The sequence below is a fragment of the Arabidopsis thaliana genome, chromosome 4 (assembly GCF_000001735.4).
Source record: "Arabidopsis thaliana chromosome 4, partial sequence".
Taxonomy (NCBI): domain Eukaryota; kingdom Viridiplantae; phylum Streptophyta; class Magnoliopsida; order Brassicales; family Brassicaceae; genus Arabidopsis; species Arabidopsis thaliana.
Window position 1 is genome coordinate 3457090 of NC_003075.7, and position 18450 is coordinate 3475539.

Sequence of the window (18450 nt, forward strand, 5' to 3'; positions counted from 1 at the left end):
TTGCCTGTTGGTTCTACTCGACCCAGTGATCGAGTAGGGCTCTTAAGTTCTTATTTTTACTTGTTTGAATCCTGACCTAGATTGTTACTAGAAACCCACCATCATTATAATATGGCTTGACTTAGTTGTTTTTGTACACATCTTGATTGCTAGCAATACAGTGGACTAGATTGACATCCTCTATAACTGCAACGACATGTTTGTGTTTTAGGGGAATTGAACTGAATCACACATTCACCATAAGCAGACCTTAAAAACCTGCTTATCAATTTGGCGGCATTGCCAATTCATTGTTGCATTGTTACATTCAAGATATCAGAAACTTTTAAGATCAAGTTCTTTTACATTTATCAAGTTACTAACTCATCATTTCGTCTGCTTGTTTTTGTGGTATAGGTACTAATCTTTGTGCATGCAAACTCCATCCAAAGGTTCTGCACAATCAAGACAGTGGACTAGATTGACATCCTCTATAACTGCAACGACATGTTTGTGTTTTAGGGGAATTGAACTGAATCACACATTCACCATAAGGAGACCTTAAAAACCTGCTTATCAATTTGGTGGCATTGCCAATTCATTGTTGCATTGTTACATTCAAGATATCAGAAACGTTTAAGATCAAGTTCTTTTACATTTATCAAGTTACTAACTCATCATTTCGTCTGCTTGTTTTTGTGGTATAGGTACTAATCTTTGTGCATGCAAACTCCATCCAAAGGTTCTGCACACCTACTACCATTCAGAGACACAATTGACAAAATAGCTCATGAGTTACAAGAAACCAAAGTAAAGGCAGCCTGTGATCAGCAAAGACCATCTGCTATGGATTAACAGAACAGACCAGTTGATGTTCAAGACCCACCTAATGTTGATCAACCAAGAAACATTGGTGCTGGTGATGCCCCAAGGAATCATCACCAAAGACAAGGGATAGTGCCACCACCAGTCCAGAACAACAACTTTGAGATCAACAGTGGTCTCATCTCCATGATCCAAGGAAACAAGTTTCATGGTCTACCTATGGAAGACCACCTGGACCATCTTGACAGCTTTGATAGGCTTTGTGGCCTTACCAAGATCAATGGTGTCACTGAAGATATGTTTAAGCTCAGGTTATTTCCCTTCTCTTTGGGAGACAAGGCACACCACTGGGAGAAAACTCTACCCCCAAACTCCATCACCTCATAGGACGATTGCAAGAAAGCTTTTCTTGCCAAGTTTTTCTCTAACGCTCGCACCGCTAGATTGAGGAACGAGATCTCAGGTTTCAACCAGAAAAATAATGAAACTTTCTGTGAAGCTTGGGAGAGGTTTAAAAGCTACACCACTCAGTGCCCCCATCACGGTTTTAAGAAGGCTTCATTATTGAGTACACTCTACAGAGGAGCCTTACCAAAGATCAGAATGCTACTTGACACCGCCTCCAATGGAAACTTCCTGAACAAAGATGTAGTAGAAGGCTGGGAGTTGGTTGAAAATCTAGCACAATCTGATGGGTGCTACAAAAGACTATGATCCCTCAATCAGAAGAACTGGAGGAAGTGAGGACAAACAGAGCAAGGATATCAAGGCTCTGAATGAAAAGTTAGACAAGCTGTTGCTGGTTAGCAGAAGCAGATAAATTACATCACTGATGAAGAGCACTTCCAAATGCAAGAAGGGGGGAATGATCAAACTGAAGAGCTGTGCTACATTCAGAACCAAGGAGGGTTTAACAAGGGCTACAACAACTACAAGCCCAACCCAAACCTCTCCTACAGAAGCACCAATGTAGCTAACCCCCAAGATCAAGTGTATCCACCACAACAGAATCAGTCCAAGCCTTTTGTTCAGTACAACCAAGGTTATGTCCCTAAACAACAGTTCAATGGTGGCTACCAACAGCAGAATCCACCACCAGGGTTCACTCAACAACCACAACAAGCCCTAGCAGCCCAAGATCCTGACACAAAACGAATGCTTCAACAAATCATCCAGGGTCAAACTACTGGAGCTCTAGTTCTGGAAGAACGATTGGCTGAGATTAATAGTAAAGTTGACTGTTCCTACAATGAGTTAAGAAGCAAATATGAGGATCTCACATCTAAAATGACATACATGGAACGCCAAGCTGTTGCCAATACCTCCTCAACGTATCCAGGGCAACACCCAGGAAAAGCCATTCTAAATTCCAAGGAATATGCACATGCAGCCACACTCCGTAGTGGAAGGAAATTGATCAACAACCAGCCAACAGAAAAGATCACTTAGGACAGTGAAGTTCAAGAAGGGGAGGACCAGCATCAAAACGAAGTTCAAACCGATGAACCAATTAAGCTTGATCAACCTTCAGACTCACTCAACCTCTACTCGATCAAGCAAAGCCAACTTTTGAGGAAAGGAAAGCTGCGGCTACAGAGAAAAATAAAGAATTTGCTCCGCCACCCTTCAAACCGGCTATGCCTTTCCTAGGAAGATTCAAGAAGGAATTAATAGAAAAATACAAAACTCTTTTTGATAAGCAACTAAAGTAGATTGAGCTAAGAATACCATTAATGAATGCTTTCACGCTCATTCCACACTCCCACAAGTACCTCAAAGATCTGATTATGGAAAGAATTAAGGAGGTACAGGAAATGGTGGTAATAGGCCATGAATGCAACGCTATCATCTAGAAAAATATAATACCAAGAAAGTTAGGAGATCCTGGATCCTTCACCCTACTTTGTTTAGTAGGACCATTATCTTTCAATAATTGCCTATGTGATTTGGGTGCCTCAATCAGCCTCATGCCCCTATCTGTAGCCAGAAAATTGGGTTTTAATAAATACAAGCCCTGCGGTATCCAACTGATATTAGCTGACAGGTTAGTCAGAATACCTCATGGAGTTCTCGATGACCTGCCTGTTAAAGTCAGATCAATAGACATCCCTACTGATTTCGTAATTCTGGAGATGGATGAGGAGCCAAAAGACCCATTGATCCTAGGAAGACCATTCCTAGCTACTATAGGAGCTATCATCGACGTCAAGAAGGGAAAAATCGACCTAAACCTGGGGAAGTAGATGAAAATGACCTTCGACATTAACAAAGCTATGAAGAAACCGACAATCAATGGATAAGTCTTTTGGATCGAAGAAATGGATAGATTAGCTGACAAATTACTGGAAGAACTTACAGAAGGAGATCACCTAGCAAGTGCCTTAACCAACGATGGAGAAGAAGGGTACCTACACCTAGAAACCCAAGGGTACAAAGAGTATCTTGACGCCCACATACCAATGGAAGGACCAGAAGTGTTTGAGGAATTGATCGTTCCCTCAGAAGAAACAGTCTCAGGATGCTTCATGTGCCTAATTGTTGAAAAAACAAACTCTACTGAGATGCTCGACCATGGAGGGGAGAATATAAGTTCATATGACTAGTCAGAACTCAAAGTTTTAAAGGTTGACCTTAAACCTCTTCCAAAAGGTTTGAGGTACGCGTTTCTCAGTCCAAATGATACTTATCCCGTCATTATTAATGATGGACTGAGTGTTGAACAAGTGAACCAGTTGTTGAATGAACTTAGAAAGTATAGGAGAGCAATTGCGTATTCTTTAGCTGATATTAAAGGAATTTCACCTAGTTTATGTACTCATAGGATCCATCTTGAAAATGAATCATATACTAGTATTGAACCACAGAGGAGATTGAATCCAAATTTGAAAGATGTGGTTAAAAAGGAAATTCTTAAATCGCTTGATGCTGATATAATCTACCCAATTTCTGACAGTACATGGGTCTCTCCTGTGCATTGTGTTCCCAAGAAGGGAGGAATGACTATAGTTAAAAATGATTTAGATGAGCTCATTCCCACTAGAACTATAACAAGACATAGAATGTGCATTGATTACAGGAAACTAAATGTTGCAACTAGAGAGGACCATTTTCCCTTGCCATTCATTGATCAAATGTTAGAAAGGCTAGCTAACCATGTTTATTACTGTTTTCTTGATGGCTATAGAGGTTTCTTTCAAATTGCAATTCGCCCTAATGATAAAAAAAAAACCACTTTCACCTGTCCCTATGGAACCTTTGCTTATAAGAGAATGCCTTTTGGTTTATGTAATGCTCCTGGGACTTTCCAGAGAAGCATGACTTCGATATTCTCGGATTTTATTGAGGAGATAATGGAGGTATTCGTGGACGATTTTTCAGTCTATAGATCCTCTTTCTCCTCATGTTTGTTAAACTTGTGCAGGGTTCTAGAAATGTGTGAGGAAACCAATTTGGTACTCAACTGGGAGAAGTGTCACTTCATCGTTCAGGAAGGAATTGTGCTAGGGCATAAGATTTCTGGTAAAGGAATTGAAGTTGACAAGGCAAAAATCGATGTCATGATTCAGCTGCAACCCCCTAAGACAGTTAAGGATATCAGGAGCTTCCTCGGCCATGCAGGATTTTACAGGAGGTTCATAAAAGATTTTTCAAAGACTGCTCGACCCCTAAATAGACTGCTGTGCAAGGAAACTGAGTTCAACTTTGATGAAGATTGTCTCAAAGCTTTCCATTTGATAAAGGAAGCATTGGTGTCCGCCCCTATCGTTCGAGCACCCAACTGGGACCACCCATTTGAAATCATATGTGACGCATCCGATTATGCAGTTGGAGCTGTCCTAGGCCAAAGGATTGATGGCAAACTTCACGTCATCTACTACGCGAGTAGAACGATGGACGAAGTTCAAACAAGATATGCAACCACAGAAAAGGAGCTATTAGCTGTTGTTTTCGCCTTTGAGAAATTTAGAAGTTATTTGGTTGGTTCCAAAGTGAAGGTCTACACAGACCATGCAACACTAAGGCACATCTATGCCAAGAAGGAAACCAAGCCAAGACTTCTAAGGTGGATATTGTTGCTTCAAGAGTTTGACATGTAAATCATTGACAAGAAAGGTGTTGAGAATGGAGTTGCAGACCATCTCTCCAGGATGAGAATTGAAGATTCGGTCCCGATAGACGACACTATGCCTGAAGAACAGCTTATGTTCTACGACCTTGTTAACAAAAGCTTCGATTCAATGGACATGCTGGAAGAAGCATATGGAGTTGAAGAAGAAAAGCTGCCCTGGTATGCAGATTTAGTCAATTATTTGGTAAGTGGTATGATCCCCTAGAGTTTGGATGCATATAAAAAAAGAAGTTCTTTAGAGACATCCATCATTACTATTGGGATGAGCCGTACTTGTATAAAAAGGGGAGTGATGGGCCATTCAGGAGCTGTGTCTCTAAAGAGGAAGTTCAAGGTATATTGGGACATTGTCATGGATCCACCTATGGAGGGCATTTCGCAACCTTCAAAACTGCTTAGAAAATTTTGCAAGCAGGTCTGTGGTGGCCCACGATGTTTAAGGATATTCAAGAATTCATAGCGAAGTGCGATCCATGCCAAATAGTTGGGAACATATCCAGAAGGAATGAGATGCCACAAAATCCAATTTTTGAGGTAGAAGTTTTTGATGTGTGGGGAATAGACTTCATGGGGCCGTTCAACCCTTCCTCATATGGAAATGCTTATATCCTGGTAGCAGTGGATTACGTCTCCAAGTGGGTGGAAGCAATAGCAACACCAACCAACGACCACAAAGTAGTCCTGAAAATGTTTAAGTCCGTTATTTTCCCCAGGTATGGTATTCCGAAGGTGGTGATAAGTGATGGTGGCTAACATTTCATAAACAAAGTTTTTGAAGGTCTATTAAGAAAACATGGGGTTAAGCATAAGGTTGCCACTCCCTATCACCCTCAGACCAGTGGCCAAGTAGAAGTGTCATACAGGCAGATCAAGGCTATAGTCACAAAGGTTGTTGGTGTCTCAAGAAGGGATTGGTCAGCTAAACTTGATGAGACTTTATGGGCCTATAGAACCGCATACAAAACGCCTATTAGGAGAACCCCATTCCAGATGCTATATGGGAAATCTTGTCATCTACCAGTTGAAGTGGAATATAAAGCCATTTGGGCAACCAAACTTTTGAATTTGGAAATCAAGGGAGCTCAAGAGAAAAGAGCAGTCGACCTGCATGAACTAGAAGAGATTAGGCTGGAAGCATATGAGAGTTCAAACATCTACAAAGAAAGAACAAAAGCTTTTCATGAAAAAAAGATCTCTCCAAAAGATTTCAACATTGGAGACCAAGTTCTGCTTTTGAACTCCAAACTCAAGTTGTTTCCAGGAAAGCTAAAATCCAGGTGGTCTAGGCCTTTCACCATCAAAGAGGTACTGCCATATGGGACAATTACTCTTACTAAGAAGGGAGGTTATGAATTTACTGTGAATGGGCAGAGAGTTAAGCGTTATATGGCAGATTGTCCTATTCCTGAAGGAACTACAGTTGACCTCCAGGAACCCATCAATGCCTAAAATAGTAAGAAGTCTAGCTTAAGACTTTAAACTAGCTCACTTGGGAGGAAATCCCATGCCTATATCTGTACAGATTTAATTTTGATATTTTGATGTGCTTTTTAGTGTTTTTGGAATTCAGGAAATAAATCAGGATTTATGAGCTGTGAACTCTGTGATCTAGAAATATTTGCAACAGAAGCAATTCTACTCTATCAATTGGTCGAGTAAAATTGCATCACCATTGTACTCTATCAATTGGTCGAGTAAAGCAACTAAACGACCAAGCTTGATGATATAGTGGCCCACTTGTCTCCCCATCATTCTATTACTCGGTGGACAAAGCCTTTACCCATCATGCTCAATCACTATTTGGTCAACACCCTTATCCCAACAAAGAAAGCATAGGAGACCATCCTCCTCCACTCATTCAAATCGAAACCTAAAGATAAGTTATCAACTCTCTCTCACTTTCTTCTTTGTGCGCACTTCAATACCATCTTTCTCATTTGTTTTCTGCTTCACACAATCTCGAAAATTTTAGTTTTCAGCTTCCTCTAAAGAAAAAAATCACTTGCCCCCCCCCTATTTCACTCGATCAAAATCGCAAGTATTTTTCTTTGTTTGAGACTTATCTACTAAGGTTTAGTTTTGATTTTTGAGAGTTTAGCTTCACCATGAGTTCAAACAGCAACGAATCCTTCATGAACGCCGATTTCAACGTGGATGAGGCCGAATCTTGGTATACTAGGCCTGAGAGGGAGATGGAAGAGTATAGGCGGTTCAGTCAACATGCCACCAAGATCCTAGCTCGTGATAGAAGAAGAGAGGAAATTGCAAGAGGTAAGAGAGCTATGGCCGAAGAGAGAAGTCTCGTCGATGAATACCTTGGGGGGGATGAAGATTATGTCCCTGAAATAACTCCAAGACTCACTAAGTCCTTGATGAAGAAGACTAAGCTATCACCGGATGGATACTATGAGCTTTTGGCAGCTCACAATTTCCATGGGACTCGATACCCCCACTCTGAAACCATGAATGAGCTTGGGATAACAGAGGATGTCGAGTACCTCTTTGAAAAGAGTGGTCTTCTGGGTCTCATGTCCAACCCTCACTCAGCCTACAAAACAGAGGCGCTTCAGTTTATTGCTTCGCTGGAAGTAAAGTTGTTTCAGGGGCTTTCTAGCCATGAAGCAAGAGAAGAAGGGCTTGGGTATATCACATTCGAAGTCTATGGAAAAGACTATGTTTTGGCTATCAAAACTCTTGAGGATATGTTCGGATTCCCTAGAGGGACTGATGTTAAACCCAAGTTCAAGAAAGAGGAACTTTCGGATCTTTGGGTAACAATAGGTGATGACGCTGTATTCTCATCCTCATGGGCCAAGAGCAACGCAATCCAAACCCCTGCATTCGGTACTTCCAGAAAGCAATGGCTAACGTCCTCTACGCAAGGGAGAAGACCGGACCGATTAACAATGGTGAGATAGAGCTGTTGGATATTACCCTAAAAGATATCCTAGTCGACACCAAGAACAAAGTGCCTATGAAGGGTGACACCAACGACGCTTCACCATCAATGCGTTTATTGAATCATCTTTGTGGTTTCAGGAAATGGGCACTAGCAAATAAGCAGAAGAGAACCATTTCTATAGGAGGGGTGATAACACCTACACTAATGGCTTGTGGAGTGCCACTTCAGTCGACTCCCTTTGCCCCTAGATGGTGAGATGGGCTTTGTTTATTGATCATCAGAGTCATGAGGGGATGCATATTCTCAAGTTTCAGCATAGAGCGGAAATGGATGGGAGGTTTCTCCTACCCAACTAAGAGCTCACAACCATCACAGTGAGGGGTAACATCGATTTCAACCCGCCTAATGAAGAACTCTTCTTCATGGAACGAGCACCCCCGACGAGAGAAGCTCCAGACATTGAAGAAAGGGTTGAGAGTGAAGGAGAAGCTGAGAATGAAGAAGCAGAGGAGATGGATTGGGAGAACTACAATGCAAGTATGTTCCATTTTGAGGAACACAAACCACCACCAAGAGTGAGTAAGAGTCTGACTGTTGCACATAAGAATATTGGTTTGATGAGTACTTGAAATAAGTTTCAAGACAGGATGTTGGAAAAATGTGGCAAGGCCATAGCCGCCATTCAGGCTGTACTAAGCTTTTCATCTTCAGGCGCCACCATGGTGAGAGAAAACCGCCCTGGAGAAGTGGTTTCAAGAAGGCATAGAGTTTCACCTTCAAGACAATCTGCCTATGAGAAACGAGAGGTAAGTCGCCCTCAAGCTCCTGCACGACATTCGTCTCATGAACACCGCGAGCAGAAAAGAAGGAGAAAAACAAGAATTGTTCGGCCAAGGAGCAAGGACCTTCTTATGTTCGGCAGAAGATCACTCGACCAAGATACTCGACGCGATATCGAGCAGAGTGTCGAGCAGGATCCGTGGGTTCAGAACGAGCAGAACGTCGAGCAAAATCAGTGGGATCAAGATGGGCAGTACTCAGGAATGAATTGGGATGCTTACTATGGCATCAACGAGCAGGAACCTTCACCTGAAAACTGAGGTAACACCACCTCTCTATTGTATATACCATAGCATCTTTTTATTTTTCTTTGTGTGTATTGTGCTTTGGTCTTGGATTCTCTTTCAGATTTTTATTACACAAGAGATTGTGTAATTTAAGTTTGGGGGAGGGTTCAAGACATGTTTAACTTTGTGTTCTCTTTTCTTATTTCAAAATTTGCATCATCTAAGGCATAGAAAAACAATAAAAAATTTGAAAATTTTTCAGAAAATTATTTCACAAAAAAAGAGTGTCATCTAGATTGCATATCATTTTAGGATTGTATATAGAGTGTTAGCATTTAGGATTGCTCATTTGCATAGGGGATAATGATGATTTGAAACCGATAAGCATGTTTTGATTCAATAAAGTAAGTTCAATGCCCAGGTTGTTAGTTCTCTGTTGTATAACCGATTGTATCTCTGAAATAAGACTGCACCCTGCTTTGAATTTGTAACTTGATTATACTACTTTGATCGAAACTTGCTTATTTGATGCCATTCCCTATCTATTAGAACCTGAACTGAATTTGAAATTATCATGTCTATGCTTTGTTTATGAACTTATGGCTACCATATACATACTTGGATCATCTTATTCACTTCATCACCCTCTGTTAATCCAAGTAGTTGTCTCTCATTTTTAGAGCAGTTTTCCGTACCCTTAGTCTAGCCTTATTTCAAGGCAAAGATCATTTGTGTGTGATTGTGAGGTCTTTTTGGATTGAGCTTGGTATAACGTGTTAGGTATGAGCCGACAAGAGCAGTTTTTCATGTATACCTAGCCCACACTTTTTGGGTTACCTAGGACTACGTGGAGACTTGTATTTCGGATTGAGAATGTGAAAGGAATGAATGGGAATGAGAGTGAGAATGAAAAAAAAAAAAAAAAAAAGAGAGTAAGAGTTTAGAGTTCTAAGGGGGATACAAAAGTGTTAAGTCTAGTAAATGTTTTCGAATTCAAAGAAGTTAGACATAGTGATTCAAAGAAAAGGGTAAAACGCCCTATGTGCTAAGATTAGAAGAAAAGCCTTAAGTTTGTCAAAGTATAAAACCAAACCCGCTAGACTCTTAAATTGTTTCAAGAGAACCCCGTAGAACATAAACCAAAAAGAGAGAAAGAATGATAAAAAGGGTAGAGTTAGGACATCTATGGGAATGGGATCAGCTTCTGAGCTATCATACTGTATCATTGGGTAGATGGGAGTCTGTTCCTTGGATGTGTCTGTGGCTTTTACCTTTAGCATTCTACTGAAGCTCAATCTTTTCTCTAAGGGTCCCCTGTTACTCGACCAAACCATTAGAGGGACCATTTTTGTCTCTTGGCCTAAGCCCAAAACCAAGTGAGTTCATAACCATTGCATTGTTTGATCCACTATCCGTGCTTAATGAATGTTAAAGGGAATTGGTTGATGTGAATGCTTGAATAGATTAAGGCAAGTTGTTAGGTTGCATTGTGACGAGTATGGCTAACATTTTTAAGTAAGGGTCTATCATCTTGCAACCTAGAATTAGCTACCTGGACATTGAGCTTACCCATTTTATAGGCATGCTTCGGTTTTTGAATCCCCACCTTCAAACCTCTCCTTCAACTTAAGATTTTTTGTTTACTTGAGGGCAAGCAAGAGATAAGTTTGGGCAAGCAAGAGATAGGTGTATGTTTATCATCATTTAGCTTTGCATTTGCTCATTGTATCATATCATTTTGCACCATTTTAGCTTGTTTTGCATACTGATATCTAGGATCATCTTGCATTCGCATTGCATGTTTTGGTGTGTTTTTAGGTGTAAAAGGAGCTTAAAAGGACTCTACTCGATCCATTCACTCTATCCAGGCAGCTACAGAAGAGGCATCATTCTACTCGACCTCTTTACTCGATCCAGGATGCTATAAAGGAGGCTGCAGTTCACTCGACCCTCCTACTTGACCAAGGCAACCTCTAATGAAGCAGCAGATTGATCTACTTGCCCCTCCTACTCGATCCATTTACTCGACCAAGGGTGACCATCTCTACAAGAGTTGTTGAGCTATCAAAGCGTCCTCGAATCCTCCTCATTCCCCACTCAACTAGACATCTGAGCATACGGATATGAGAGGATGAAGCATCTACTCGACCAATTCATCACTCGGAGGATAGACACAAAGGCGTAGACTTTGTAGCACCCTCTTTACTCGATTCCCAAGGTCGAGTATTCGCCCAAACCGCCTCAAGTCTCTTGTCTTCTACTGAATCCAGGGTTTCAACATTTTAGTATAAATAGATCACTTTGGGATTTGTCCAAATGATCTATGCTTTATCTTTCAGTTTTTCTTTGTGTTTATGAATCTTGAAACTTTAATTACTCTTAATCTATTTCGTTTTTGCATTTGATTGTTTAAGTAAAGTTGTTTAGCTTGTTTAGATCTACATTTTGGTATGATTTTAGTAATTTCTCGGTTTGTGTTCTTGATAATGTTGCTTGAGTAGTGATTAGGGTTTTTGAGGATGGATTAGATTAGGGTAATCTCTAAGTTAGTTAGGTGGTTAGTGTTTAGGTTTATACCCTTCTGGATTTGCTTGGCCCCTATGCGATTTTCGCTGGCTAATGTGGAGATTCGATCATAGACGTCCAGCGTCCAAAAGACGTTCAAATGGATGTCTGACCTACGAATTCTAGAGATACGTAGCCTCGACCAAGGGATTGGCTTGTCTGCCTATTGGCTTTGGTAGATTGTTTCTTAAACCCTACTCTGCTATGTTTCATCAACGAGAGTTGAGATTAGGAAATGGTAGAGTTATGGGGGTCTCTGTCACGAGAGTGAATTGACCCGGTTTTTGAATCTATCGTCATGGGTATCTACCTTTCGCCTATTAGCCATTTGATGAACCCTAGAGTTGCCCTTATCAATGAATCCATCCTTAGAACTTCTATTAGATTTATTTGTATCCCCTGTTGATTGCATTTAGGTTACTTAATTTTGCTGCCTGTTGGTTCTACTCGACCCAGTGATCGAGTAGGGCTCTTAAGTTCTTATTTTTACTTGTTTGAATCCTGACCTAGGATTGTTACTAGAAACCCACCATCATTATAATCTGGCTTGACTTAGTTGTTTTCGTACACATCTTGATTGCTAGCAATATACTGGACTGGATTGACACCCTCTAAAACTGCAACGACATGTTTGTGTTTTAGGAGAATTGAACTGAATCACACATTCACCATAAGCAACCTTAAAAACCTGCTTATCAAAACTCTTCCCACATTCTCTTGCGGGCAGAGGAACATCATGGCTGCGACAACTAGAACCAGGTTCACTAACCAATTGGACAGACACGAAGAACGCATTCTTGATCCACATCCTTGATGATTCAGTGACAGAATTACTAAGGGAGCAGATCTCTTCGTTTTCTCAAGCTCCAACAAAAAGTTTGAAGGAAGCTTGGATTAGATTCAAATCCTATCGGAGGGATTGCCCACAAAATTCTTCCCCGGAATGAATAAGCAGTATCGATTGTGTTTCGATGGTGCAAGTAATGGCAATTTCATGACAAAGACTCCAACCGAAGCACTAGTTCTTATCAACAGAGAGGAAAAGGGATCTACACGCATTGCTTCTCCACCTATCACATCTTCTATCCAAGCCCCCGTCCACCCTACTCAGACAAACGAATAGGGTATATGCTTGCGCAGTTTTTTGAGAGCCAAACAAAGCTCGTGGTTGATCTTAATGGCAAGTTTGATTCTCTCTACACAGATCTTAGTGGGAAGATCAACAATCTGAGATCTAATTTATTTGAGCCTTCTCCTACATCAGCATCTATCAATGCAGTCACACTACGCAGTGGAAAGCAACTAAACAAATCCTTCAGCGCGAAGGTTTAGCTCAGAACTCATCTATTCCAGTTGCATAAAAAGTCTCAATGTCAATCGATACATTAGGGTGTCGATCGACACCAATTACTCTTGACGACTCTCTTTTGCCTTTGTCGAGTGGAATCGATAATTTTATAGAGGAGGAGAAACTTATTCTTGATGGTGTCAAACGACACCCACCTCATGTCGATCGACACCAACACCACACTGACAAGCCAGTGTTGTCGTTTGACAAAGCAGGATCGATGCCAAACAGTAGGGTCGACCAACACTAACCTAGTGGCGATCCACACTGGCCTCAGACTGCCCTAGTATGCCTTGCATCTGCACTTGTTAGTAGACAAGTCTACACACCAGAAGTTGTTGTCTACTACCTCGATAGTCCAAGCAGAAGATTCCTGAGATGCATTGTATGGGTATCATGGATGAGACTCTACTTCAGTTGCCTCTTGTTGAGATAGAGAAGTTGTCACCCCCTCTTCAAAGTGATAAGATACGAGATGATGCTCCGGAGAAGCAAAATGACAAGACAAAGATAATGGTTGTCTCAGCACAGATCAATGCTAATATTCTAGGACCTGTTGTCACAAAAACCAATGCATCTCTACCACTACATGCACCTCCGAAAAGGCAAAGGTACTCATCTCCTCCTCCAAAACCTATTGATTTCATCAATAAGAGTTTAAGATTTCAAAAACTGTTTTACAGTTCATCAAGCCACGAGTTTCTCGTCGAGGGCTTGTTCTTTCATTTGATGATTGTGCAGGTAACAGGAGTCGACCACTCATACATTTGTCCTGCCATGCTGATATTCCTCACTTCCTTGGTAGACCGCACAAACCGACTGCTTATACGCCACCTTGGATGATGCGAGGTTCTACTAGGAAGTATTGACTTCCTCCATCTGATCCACCTGATCCCAAAACTCCAACAAAGTCAAGCTATTGACTCAAAACAAGCGCTTGATGGGAGGCAACCCACTGGTTTGATTTTTCTTTTCCTTTCTTTTATTTTCTTTTATTTTTGATTTATTTTTTCCAGCTTTCGTCGGATTTGAATGCCACTAGGGACAATGTCGTTTAAGTCTTGGTTAGGTTCTTACTAATTATGATTTTATTTTTCGTTTTTCAGTTTATTGAGTCTCTTCTTTCAAATTAAAATAAAAAATAAAAATAATAATAATAAGAAAAATGTTTTGTTTAGTTAAGTTAGGAATCATGATCTATATTTCTCTTCATTATTGCCTGATTGATGAATGCTGCAGGTTCGACTCAATCCGAATATTGGAAAATCTAGATGGCAAACCAACAGACTTGAGGATATCCTAATTTCCAACACAACCACTAAGCCTGGAGCTAATCTCACTGTTCTTCCTTTTACCTATTCAAACGGTTAGTATTCTTAGATCTTGACACCTTGTTCGTACCTGCTGATATTGAGACCAATGTGAAAAAAAAATTGTTCCTCTCCCCTCATAAACAAAAAAATGAATGATGACTGAGAGATTGATAGTGTATAGGGGTCGGAATGTTTCCTATGAGCCCATTATTATATATTATTTGGAATGATCAATTACAAATGTTGGAAAAATGTCGAGGGTGTCGATCCAGTATGCGAGTTCCCCTTTGTTTACTCTCTAAAAATAATAAGTCTGGGGGAGACAAAGAATACCAAAGAAAAAAAAAATAATAGAATGGTCGATTTATCATGGTATAGTACATGAAGGAGTCAAGAAGGATTTTGAATGTTAGCTTGTTTGATGAGACCGAGCGATGAAAGCCTGGTGGATATAGTTGTGGAACTTAGGTATGGAATCTAGATTGTTGTGTAAGCTTGCGGAGAAGTACATGTTGGTTAGGATTTGATTAGACTTGCTACACATGGATTTAGTTAGAATGATCATGGCAATAACCCATAGAATGTTGGGAGTTTTTGTGTTTTCCACGGATTCGGCTTTTGTGTTTTGCTTGAGGGCTAGCAAAAGCTAAGTGTAGGGGAGTTGATATAACCCTATTTTTACCTGTTTTATCAATGATTTGAGATTGTTTTTACAGAGTCTCTAGAGTGTTTTATAGTGCTTTTGGAGTGTTTTTGGTGTATTTACAGGTTTTGTACATTCTAGGGGTTATCAGGCGATTATGGGACACTTTGGAGCAAAAACAGAGCAGAAAACCAGTCTTGAATGTAGTGTCGATCAATACCAGACTTGTGTCGGTCGACACTGGTCTGCCACGAAGTTTTCACAAAAACTGTACGAAATTTGCACAGGCCTAGTTTTGCCCAAATAGGCCCAGAAGTTAATATTTAGGCCCAAGACGTATTTTAGACATATAATTAGGTTTTTAATGTCAATGTTAGACCTAAGTTTTGTTAAGTTTTGTTTTGATATTAAGATACACTTTTGGAGACAAGAATCCAATCCGTGAATAGAGGATTTTGAACTCCTTTCATTCTTAATCTTATTATTCAATGCAAAGTATTCAGATTATGATTTGTGTTTCTCTTATCATGTCTGAGTAATCCCACGATTAAAGAGGATGTTCAGGTCAGAGCAAGTTGCAAAGGATCTAAGGTGGCATTTTACTAACAAGAGTAGTGATGGAAAAATGCAACACCCTATAAATTCTGTGACATGGGATCAAGTTAATGCCAAGTACCCTGAGTTTGCTGCTGAAGAAAGGAACATCCGTCTAGGACTCTCTACTGATGGTTTCAATCCTTTTAACATGAAGAACAACAAGTATAGTTGTTGGCCTGTGTGCTGTTAGTTAATTACAATATGGCTCCTAACCTCTGTATAAAGAAGGAAAACATCATGCTTACCTTATTGATTTCTGGTCCGCAACAACCAGGTAATAGCATTGACATTTATTTGGAACCACTAGTAGATGATCTACTCCATTTTTGGACTAATGGAGAGTTAACATATGACGCCTACAGTGGAAATACTTTCACTCTTAAAGCTATGCTCCTTTGGACTATTAGTGATTTCCCAGCTTATGAAAATCTTGTTGGTTGTAGAGTGAAAGGTAAGATAGCTTGTCCTCTATGTGGGAAGAACACTAACAGTATGTGGTTGAGTAATTGCATGAAACATGTCTACATGTCTCATCTCAAAGGTCTATCAGCTACACACAAGTATAGGTGGAAGAAAACATGGTTTGAGGGAAAAGCTGAACATGGCGTCAAGGGTAGGATATTAACAAGTCATAATATATCTGTGCTGCTAAAAAATTACAAAAATAATTTTGGTAATAAGAAAGAGTCTGGGAAGAAGAGAGCTAGGACTGTCCTGTTGAGACTGACTCAGGCGATGACAGTGAAGTTAGTGAATCAGACGATGAAGAAGAAGAAGCATCTATAAATGAAGAGGAGTGATCAAGATGGAAGAAAAGGTCTATCCTTTTCAAGCTGCCTTATTGGGAGGTATGATTATTCAAACTTTTACAATACTTTTATTACAAATAGATTTTTGCTAATCTTCATTAAATTGTATTTGCTTTAACTCTTTTGGTTAGGATCTACGAGTGAGACACAATCTAGACGTGATGCATGTGAGAGAGAAATGTGGCTACAAGCATTGTCTCCACATTGTTGCACTGTGGGAAATCGAAGGACGGCATAACAACTCGTAAAGACCTCCAACTTCTAGGTATTAGAAAGGATTTGCACCCTCAAGAAAAAGGTCAAAGGATCTACCTTCCAGCTGCTCCTTGGTCTTTGTCAAAGTTAGAGAAGAAAGTGTTTTGTAAGAGACTTTATGACTTCTACTTGCATATCATTAGAGGACTGCAAAGTAATGGGGATGAGATCACATGATTACCATGTCTTGATGCAACAACTACTACCAGTTGCAGTTAGAGGTTTACTCCCAAAAGGTACAAGGATTGTAATCTTGCACTTATGTGCATTCTTCAATAAGTTGTGTCAAAGAGTCATAAACTTGCAGCAGAATTGAAACTGAGATAGTTGAAACATTGATAATGTTTGAGAGATTCTTTCCTCCAAGCTTCTTTGATATCATGGTGCACTTGTGTGTCCATCTAGGAAGAGAAGCCCGATTAGGTAGACCTGTCCATTTCAGATGGATGTATCCATTTGAGAGGTAATCCGTCTACTTTAAGTGTTATGGCTTTTCTTATATAACAAATTCATATGCTATTCTGGTTTGCATTGATTCTTGTTGCAGGTACATGAAAGTATTGAAAGACTTTGTTAGGAATACAGCAAGACCATAGGGTTGCATAGCTGAATCATATTTAGCAGAAGAATGCATGGAGTTTTGCAGTGCTTTTTTGAAAAAGACAACAAGTGTAGAAGAGAAAGCTGACAAAAACACAAAGTATGAAAATGCCTCAATCCTAGAGGGTCGTCCAATATCTGCAGCAACTTCAGTTAGTCTCAGTGAAATTGAGAAGAAGATAGCTCATCTTGCTGTCATTCAGAATACGGCCTTATTTTATCCATATGTGAAGTAAGTTCAATACAAACTCATCTCCTGTTTATCCACTTAAATAAAGCTGAAGTTTGAACACTGACACTTTTTTAAATTCCATCATGCACCTATAATTTCTACAAGACTGTAATGTTAAATGCAGGCGTGATGATAGTGTTTTATGGACAATGCGTACACAAAAAATTTCAGATTAGTTAAAGAAAAAGGCATTTCAGATTAGTTAAAGAAAAAGGCAAGTTCTTTTAATTAAACATTTGCATTTTTCTAATTATGATGTCATATAAAGAAACTAAATTGTTGTGTGCTGTATTTTGGATACCTCTAAACTCGGATGGGCATGAAGAAACATTTAAATGGTTGGCTTATGGTCCTAGAAGCATCGCTAGGTCTTATACTGGGTACATAGTGAATGGACTAAGGTTCCACACAAATGTTGTTGATAAGCTAAGTCAGAATAGCGGAGTGTATTATGAGGCAACGACGATAAGTCGTTCTAGTGCCAAGGACACATCCCAAGTAGTTGATTGGGTATCATACTATGGGAGAGTTACTAAGATTATTCTCCTCGATTACAATGTGTTCTATGTCCCTATTTTCAAATGTCATTGGTAGGCCTAGGCATTTCGGTTTTCGGTTCGGTTTAGGTCGGGTAATTCGGTAATACGGGTAGGGATGTTAAGGAACCGACTGGTTTTCGGATCTGATTCGGTTCGGGTTCGATCGGTTTTGGGTCGGTTTTCCATTTTGAAATAGAATCCGATGTAGAACTGAACTATATTTCGGGTCGGTTCAGATCGGTTTATGAACCCAAAAAACCCGGATATTTCCGGTTATTTGCAGTCTGTGAATTTCTTAGCTAAGTCTGAGACTGAGTTGAGCTTGTTCACCTCACATCCTCACCTATCTTAGTTTTTGACACTACTTCATTCTTCTTATGGTTAACTTTTATCTGCTTCTCATCAAACATTTAAGAATTAATAACAAGAACGTATAAAAGGCAAAAATCAAAACTAAGAAGAAACTGCATAGCATAAGAGTTTGAGAAATTAGAACAACCAAAATCAAAAATCAATAGATTCAAAACAGAGAGAATAAGAGTTTAGAGTAAACAAGAAAACAACTAGAAGCAATTCCAACATCGAGAAAACAGAATGCAAAGTACCAAAGAGGGAAAGAGCATAAGAGCTAAGAGTTTAAAGTAAAA

The 18450-nt window shown here is 39.9% G+C and overlaps 3 pseudogenes across 3 annotated transcripts; all 3 read left to right on the forward strand.

The window, feature by feature from the left end:
* Positions 1 to 703: 703 nt before the first annotated feature.
* Positions 704 to 6643, forward strand: AT4G06554 (annotated as a pseudogene; the record flags this gene model as incomplete). The annotated part of the gene is made up of 1 exon: positions 704 to 6643.
* Positions 6644 to 7038: 395 nt separating this feature from the next.
* Positions 7039 to 8928, forward strand: AT4G06555 (annotated as a pseudogene; the record flags this gene model as incomplete). Its single annotated transcript has 1 exon — positions 7039 to 8928.
* Positions 8929 to 12410: 3482 nt separating this feature from the next.
* On the forward strand, positions 12411 to 18155 carry AT4G06556 (annotated as a pseudogene; the record flags this gene model as incomplete). Its single annotated transcript has 1 exon — positions 12411 to 18155.
* Positions 18156 to 18450: the final 295 nt, after the last annotated feature.